Here is an 8,052-nt window from a genome sequence, read left to right on the forward strand (position 1 = left end):
CAATTCTTGGTTTTCATGATTGCAAGTCATAGCCAAGTACCAAGTGAGAAATTCAGTTTCATTTGCAAGGCTTAGAGAGACCAGGTGATTCTAGAAAAATAGGCCTTGTATATGCTTTAAACCAGTAAAGAGCTTTGAGTGCTTATTAAATGGAAAGCTTTTGTGTTTTTATTTATTTTTGACTATTTTTTTTTTTTTTGAGATGGAGTCTCAGTCTGTCACCCAGGCTGGAGTGCAGTGGCGTGACCGTGGCTCACTGCAACTTCCGCCTCCCGGGTTCAAGTGATTCTCCTGCCTCAGCCTCCCGAGTAGCCGGGATTACAGGTACCCACCACCACACCTGGCTAGTTTTTGTATTTCGAGTAGAGACAGAGTTTCACCATGTTGGCCAGGCTGGTCTTGAACTCCTGACCTAAGGTGACCCACCCACCTAGGCCTCCCAAAGTGCTGGGATTACAGGTGTGAGCCACCACACCCGGCCCAAAAGCTTTGTGTTTTTAAAGATATTAGACATGTTTCTTGTTTTTTAAAAAAATCTTAATAATGTAGGAGAATAAGGGAAATGTTTTTTTCCAAAACAGAGAAATCATTGTGATTATTTTACCTTATTGGAATGTTGGATAATATAGTCCACTTCATTCATTAATCATCAAACATGCTATGGATTTTCCATTTTTATAAGATTTGTGTCTTAACTGGGGTAATACTAGTAATTCTTATACTCCATCTGAAGATGAAAAATGTAGGCCAAAATCATAGACCATGCATAGAAGCTGGATAATGAAGACAGCTCCGGAGGAACATGTAGACACACACACAATGACACACATATATATAAAGTATAAACGCATATATTTTTTAAGGTTTATTTTTAACATTTTAAAGCAAAAGCTGGCCCTCCCCTCTCCCGGAGTAGGCAGGCCCCGCCCCTCTCCCCAAGTGGGCGGGGACAGCAGTTGCATGGGCAGCATTCCTTGTGATGTCACAGGTTCCCCTGGACACAGTGCTGCCTGGCCACGCCTCCTTTCCCTTTCATCTTTCTCATTGACCAATGGGATTGGAGCATTAAGGCCAAACCCTCCTCTTGATGCACAGCTCCTCTCCCAAACTTGGCCTCACTGCTAATGATGCCTCGCACCGGATGGTAGCCAATTTCCAAGCCACTTTCACATAGGGAGCACTGTGGGTGGCTGAAAATGGGCACTCCTTCCTCTTTGCTGATGGGGACCCTGAGGCTTATGGAGATGATGTATGTCTGGGCTTGGAAGCAGAGGATGTCCCCCAGCCAGAAGGCAGGAGACACTTGTTTTGCATTCCAGTCCTCTGCAAGGACAGGGACCCCAGGCTCTGGGCACCCCAGCTCTGCCCACCCTGCCCACCGCCTACCACCATTTGGCCCAGGCAAGTTGCCCCGGTTCCCACAGAGGGAGCCACCCTTCCTACCTCCTGATGTTTGCCCACACCAGTCAAGTTCCATTCTGGAAAAACCCTCCGCATCCTTGGGAAGGCACCTCCTCCTTGACTCCTTTTCAGAGCTACCATCCCCACTTCCATTTTCTACCTATCATTCGATGCAGAGACCAGCTGCTTCCCTGGGCCAGGGCTGCTCTGGAGGCTGTGGGCAGACTGTGGGGTGTAGCAGAGCACCAGGTATAGACCAGGCTCCGCAGGCACACGTGGGCAGAGAAGTCAGAGACCCACAGGTGAATGCCCCTCCTTCCGGCCCCACCCACCTCACAGGCAGAAAGAGGAAGGCTTCACAAGGAGGTTGAGTAAACAGGAGAGCCCGGGTCACCTCTGTCTGATCTCCTGCCCTCCTGGGATAAAGCCAGAGGTTGGAGCTGGGAGGTGTCAAGAGCCCTGGCCCAGTCCAAGTTTCACTGATGAGGCTGAGGGAGAGGCTGGGTCAGCCAAAGTCACTGAGTCCATAAGGGAGGGTTCTGACCATAACCCAGGACCCTAGAGCTAGCTGAGGCCGCATCCCTTTCCCACCTAGACCAAGGTAGGGGCATGAACTGGCTTCTGGCTTCTAAGGTTGAGGCCCAGCAGACCTCTCCCTCCCCTTGTCTGCAGCTGTTGTCACACATCAAAAGTGAGTTTTTCCCCGAGGGCTGGAGGTGCAGCTCCTTGGGCTGGACCAGGTGGCCAATCCAAACAAGTCCCTGTGCGTCCCCACCAGCCAGGAATTCTCACGCCACGCAGCAGCTGGGGGCACCAGGATACCCTGGGGGATTCCAGGCTCCCACGGCAGCACTGCTGCCCCCAGACCTGCCACCAGCTCCGTGTCCATGCAGCCTTCGAGAACCTGGCCCCTCACACACACCTGCCCCACTCCTCCCACCTGGCTTTCCTGTGAAAAGTGGAACTAGTTCCACCTGGGCCAGCTGGAGGAGGGCCTCAGGAAATCACCATTCTGGGGATTCATTCCAATCATTCATTTATTCACCAAATACCCACTGTCCACCTTTCTGTACCAGGCCAGGGGTGATGGGTCAAGTAGAACACATGTCCCAAGGAGCTTTCCTCTCTTTAGAGACAGGCAGGTGGACTCTCAGACCATGAGGTGCCCTCTGGGATAGAGGGTGCCCAGGGCTGGATGCAGGCAAGGGCTTTGCCCACAGGAGGTGCTGGTGGGTACAGATGTGAAGGCCACAATGGGGTGAAGGTATCCACACAGAGGACCTAGCATGTGTCTAGGCCCAGGGTGTGACCTGGGGCAGGTGCGGGGCTGCTCTATCTGGGAGGCTTCCTGACTTTGCCAATGATAGGCCGTGGCTGGATCAGGCTTCATGTCGATTTTTAATATTATGTTTAATACATTTTGATTATGTAACTAAACATGATTATTGTGATAAAAATTATGAAATATAGAAAAATCTAAAAACACAAAAAACCAGCAAACCCCTTCTCTCCCCAAATAACTGCTTCAACAGTATTTTCGGACTTTTTTTCCCCATGTATCTGCAACTATAAACATAAGCTGCACAAGATAGTATCCTTCCCCATATTCTTCTTTGGAGCTGGATTTTTCACTCAGCAGTGAATAGAGGCAGCCTTTAAACAGGCCAGGCATTGTGAGGGCCCTGAGAAAGGAGACTGACCATGTTGCTGGGTGACCTTGGGCAAGTCTCGCCCTCCTCAGAGCCTGGATTTTCTTGGTCCAGTGAAGGGCAGGAAGGGCTGCAATAGGACTACGTTGGCGCTTCCCAAACTCAGAACTGCCACGTGGAGCTGTGTGAGCTGTCACTGCACAACCCCAGGGGCAGGAGCATTCTTGTCATAGCCTCTGTGAGTGGGACTCCTGCCCAAAAGTGTGCTGTGCGAACCTGGGGCCCACAAGAGGATTTTAGGCGATATGCAGATGAAATTTATTTTTACCATTACCTTCTATTTGTAGTAAGTGAGACCGATTCTCACCGGGAGGGCTTGTTAAACCACGGGTCGCTGAAACACCACTCCCCAGAGGTTCTGATTTAGGAGGTCTGGAGTGGCGCCTGAGAATCTGCATTTCTAACATTCTCAGGTGATGGTGATGCTGATGCTGCTGGCTCAGGGACCACACTTTGAGAATCACTAATCACAAATTTCCTTTAATTAATTTATTTATTTAAGGCAGAATTTTGCTGTCTCCCAGGCTGGAGTATAATGGTGCAATCATGGCTCACTGCAGCCTCGACCTCCTATGCTCAAGCAATCCTCCTGCCTCACTTCTTGAGTAGCTGAAACCATAGGCACACGCCTCCATGCTGGATACTTTTTATTTTTTGTAAAGATGGAGTTTCACCATGTTGCTCAGGCTTGTCTCGAACTCCTGGGCTCAAGCAATTCACTTGCCTGGGCCTCCCAAAGCAAGTTTCCTTTTTAAATACATTTATTTAGGTTTTAAAAATGAGTTGACTTAAAGCACATGAATAGATCTTCAACACTAACCACTGGGGAAATGCAAATTAAAACCACAGTAAGATATCACTGCATATCTATTAGAACAGCTCAAATCAAACATAGTGATAATATCAAATATCGGCGAGAATGCAGACAAAATTAACTCTCATACATCGCTGGTGAGAATATAAAATGGTACAGACACTCTAGAAAATAGTTTGGCAGCTTCTTTAATTAAACATACACCTCAATATATGACCTAGCAATTGCTTCTGGGCATTTGTACCAGAAAATAAACTGAGGTCTGCACAAAAACTCATACATGATTGTTCATGGGATTTATTTGTAATAGCTGCAAACTGGCAACAGCCAAATACTCCCCAATAGGTGAAAGGTTAAGCAAACTGCCACATCTATTCTATGAAATGCTCTTCAACAATAAAAGGGGGCCAGGCACGATGGCTCATGCCTGTAAACTCAGCGCTTTGGGAAGCCGAGGCAGGTGAATCGCCTGAGGTCAGGAGTTCAAGACCAACCTGGCCAACGTGGTGTAACCCCGTCTCTACTAAAAATACAAAAAAAATTAGCTGGATGTGGTGGCAGGCACCTGTAATCCCAGCTGCTCAGGAGGCTGGGGTAGGAGAATTGCTAGAACTCAGGAGGCAGAGGATGCAGTGAGCCGAGATCGCACCATGGTACTGGGTAACAAGAGTAAAACTTCATCTCAAAAAAAAAAAAAGCCAGGCATGGTGGTGTGGGCCTATAATCCCAGCTACTCACGAGGCTGAGGCAGGAGAATTGCTTGAACCCAGGAGGTGGAGGTTGCAGTGAGCTGAGATCACGCCACTACATTCCAACCTGGGTGACAGAGTGAGACTCCATCCCAAACAGAAAAAAACAAAAAGGAACATGCACAACTTGGATGGATCTCAAAGGGCATTTGCTGAGTAGAAGAAAAAAAGCCAGTCTCAAAAGGCCACATATTGTGTGATTCCATTTATGTAATGTTCTTTTTTTCTTTGTTTGGTTTTATTTTATTTTGTTTTGTTTTGTTTTATTTTGTTTTTGAGATGAAGCCTCACTCTGTGGCCCAGACTGGAGTGCAGTGGCACGATCTGGGCTCACTGCAGCCTCCGCCTCCTGGGTTCAAGCGATTCTCGTGCTCCAGCCTCCCAAGCAGCTGGGAGTACAGGCACTCCCAGCTAATTTTTGTATTTTTAGTAGAGACAGTGTTTTGCCATGTTGGCCAGACTGGTCTCAAACTCCAGGTCTCAATGGTTCCACCTGCCTCGGCCTCCCAAAGCACTGGGATCATAGATGTGAGCCACCATGCCAGGCCTTCATTCATTCATTCATTGAGAGAGTCTTGCCCTGCTTCTTAGGCTGGGCTGCAGTGGCAGGATCACTGTAGCCTCTACCTCCCAGGTTCAAGTGATTCTCCTGCTTCAGCCTCCCATGTAGCTGGAACTACAAGCTGGTGCCACCATGCCTAGCTAATTTTTGCATTTTATAATATTCTTGAAGTGATGAGATTATAAAGACAGAGAGCAGATTAGTGGTTGCCAGGAGTAGGAATAGTGGAGGGGAAGAGCCAGGAATGAGTGCAGAGGAATAGCAGGAGGGGGATTTTCGTGGTGGTGGAATGTAGGGAAAAGAAAGAGAGATCAGACTGTTATTGTGTCTATGTAGAAAAGGAAGATATAAGAAACTCCATTTTGACCTGTACCCTGAACAATTGCTTTGCCCTGAGATACTGTTAATCTGTAACTTTGCCCCAACCTTGAGCTCACAAAAACATGTGTTGTACGGAATCAAGGTTTAAGGGATCTAGGGCTGTGCAGGATGTGTCTTGTTAACAAAATGTTTATAAGCAGTATGCTTGGTAAAAGACATCGCCATTCTCTAGTCTTGATAAACCAGGGGCACAATGCACTGCGGAAAGCCTCAGGGACCTCTGCCCTGGAAAGCCGGGTATCGTCCAAGGTTTCTCCCCATGTGTTAGTCTGAAATATGGCCTCATGGGATGGGAAAGAGCTGACTGTCCCCCAGCCCGACACCCATGAAGGATCGGCGCTGAGGAGGATTAGTAAAAGAGGAAGGCCTCTGTCTCCTGCCTGCCCCGGGAACGGAAAGTTTTGGTATAAAACTCGATTGTACATTTGTTCAATTCTGAGATAGGAGAAAAACCGCCCTGTGACGGGAGGCGAGACATGTTTGCAGTAATGCTGCTTTGTTATTCTTTACTCCACTGAGATGTTTGGGTGGAGAAGAGCATAAATCTGGCCAACGTGCACATCCAGGCATGGTGTCTTCCCTTGAACTTATTTGTGACACAGACTCCTTTGCTCACATGTTTTCTTGCTGACCTTCTCCCCACTGTCACCCTGCTCTCCTACTGCATTCCTCTTGCTGAGATAGTGAAAATAGTAATCAATAAATACTGAGGGAACTCAGAGACCGGTGCCGGTGCAGGTCCTTGGTATGCTGAGTGCCGGTCTCTTGGGCCCACTGTTCTTTCTCTATACTTTGTCTCTGTGTCTTATTTCTTTTATCAGTCTCTCATCCCATCTGATGAGATATACCCATAGGTGTGGAGGGGCAGGCCACCCCTTCAGTGGAACAGTTCTGTATCCTGATTGTAGCGGTGGTTAAAGGAGTCTACATATGTGATAAAATGGTATAGACCTAGACGCGTGACATCGTTAGATATTGTCCTACATTTATACAAAATAGAACCTTTGGAGGAAACTGAGCGAAGAGTACATGAAACCTCTCTGTACCATCTTTGAAATTTCCTCTGAATCTATGTTTCCAAATGAAAAGTTAAAATTTTTCAAGTTGCTTTAGACAAAAATATTAAATAAAAATAATGTCCTCTCCACTCCCGTGAGTAACTTGGCTCCAGGGGCTCTGCTCGCCACCCAGGACCGCGCCACTGACCTCCATCATGAGCAAACCCTTCCGACGGCCCTCGCTGCGCAGGCCGGGATGCCTCTCCCCGCTCCGCCCTCCCCGCGGAAAGTTAAGTTTGAAGAGGGGGGAAGAGGGGAACATGGACATGAAGAGGAGGATCCACCTGGAGCTGATGAACTGGACCCCGGCAGCTGTTCGGGAACTTGGACAACTGCAAATCAAATGATGGAAAAATTGAGGGCTTAACAGCTGAATTTGTGAACTTAGAGTTCCTCAGTTTAAAATGTAGGCTTGATCTCAGTTTCAAATCTTCCCAAGCTGCCTAAATTGAAAAAGCTTGAACTCAGTGAAAATAGAATCTTTGGAGGTCTGGACATGTTAGCTGAAAAACTTCCAAATCTCACACATCTAAACTTAAGTGGAAATAAACTGAAAGATATCAGCACCTTGGAACCTTTGAAAAAGTTAGAATGTCTGAAAAGCCTGGACCTCTTTAACTGTGGGGTTACTAACCTGAATGACTACTGAGAGAGTGTCTTCAAGCTTCTGCCCCAGCTTGCCTACATGGATGGCTATGACCAAGAGGACCAGGAAGCCCCTGACTCAGATGCTGAGGTGGATGGTGTGGATGAAGAGTAGGAGGGTGAAGAAGAAGAGGAGGAAGACGAGGAGGATGAGGATGGTGAAGAAGAGGAGTTCGATGAAGAAGATGATGAAGATGAAAATGTAGAAGGAGATGATGAAGACGAAGTCAGTGAGGAGGAAGAAGAATTTGGATTTGATGAAGAAGATGAGGATAGGATGAAGAGGAGGAAGAAGGCGGGAAAGGTAAAAAGAGGAAGAGAGAAGCAGATGATGAAGGAGAAGATGATTAAGATCCCAGATGACCTGCAGAAACAGAACTGTTCAGTATTGGTTGGACTGCTCATGGATTTGGTAGCTGTTTAAAAAAAAAAAAAAAGTAGCTGTGATACAAACCCCAGGACACCCACCCACCCAAAGAGCCAAAGAATAGTTCCTGTGACATTCCGTCTTCCTCCATGTAGTCCCTCTTGGTAATCTACCAATCTATCATCGAGCTTAGGGACTTCACCCCAACAAAATTATAAGCATTGTTAGGTTTTTGTGTGAGACTCTTGCTGTAGCGTAGATAGCTGTGATTGGTGAGTCAACCATCTGTAGCTACCAGTTACACCGAGATTGTAACAGCATTTTTACTTTCTGTACAACAAAAATCTTTGTAAATAAAATCTTAAC

At 47.2% G+C, this 8,052-nt stretch overlaps 1 pseudogene; it reads left to right on the forward strand.

The window, feature by feature from the left end:
* Window positions 1-6,903: 6,903 nt before the first annotated feature.
* Window positions 6,904-7,778, forward strand: LOC116481995 (acidic leucine-rich nuclear phosphoprotein 32 family member B-like; annotated as a pseudogene).
* The last annotated feature ends 274 nt before the right edge of the window (window positions 7,779-8,052 follow it).

Source organism: Hylobates moloch, unplaced genomic scaffold, assembly GCF_009828535.3.
Source record: "Hylobates moloch isolate HMO894 unplaced genomic scaffold, HMol_V3 SCAFFOLD_14, whole genome shotgun sequence".
Taxonomy (NCBI): domain Eukaryota; kingdom Metazoa; phylum Chordata; class Mammalia; order Primates; family Hylobatidae; genus Hylobates; species Hylobates moloch.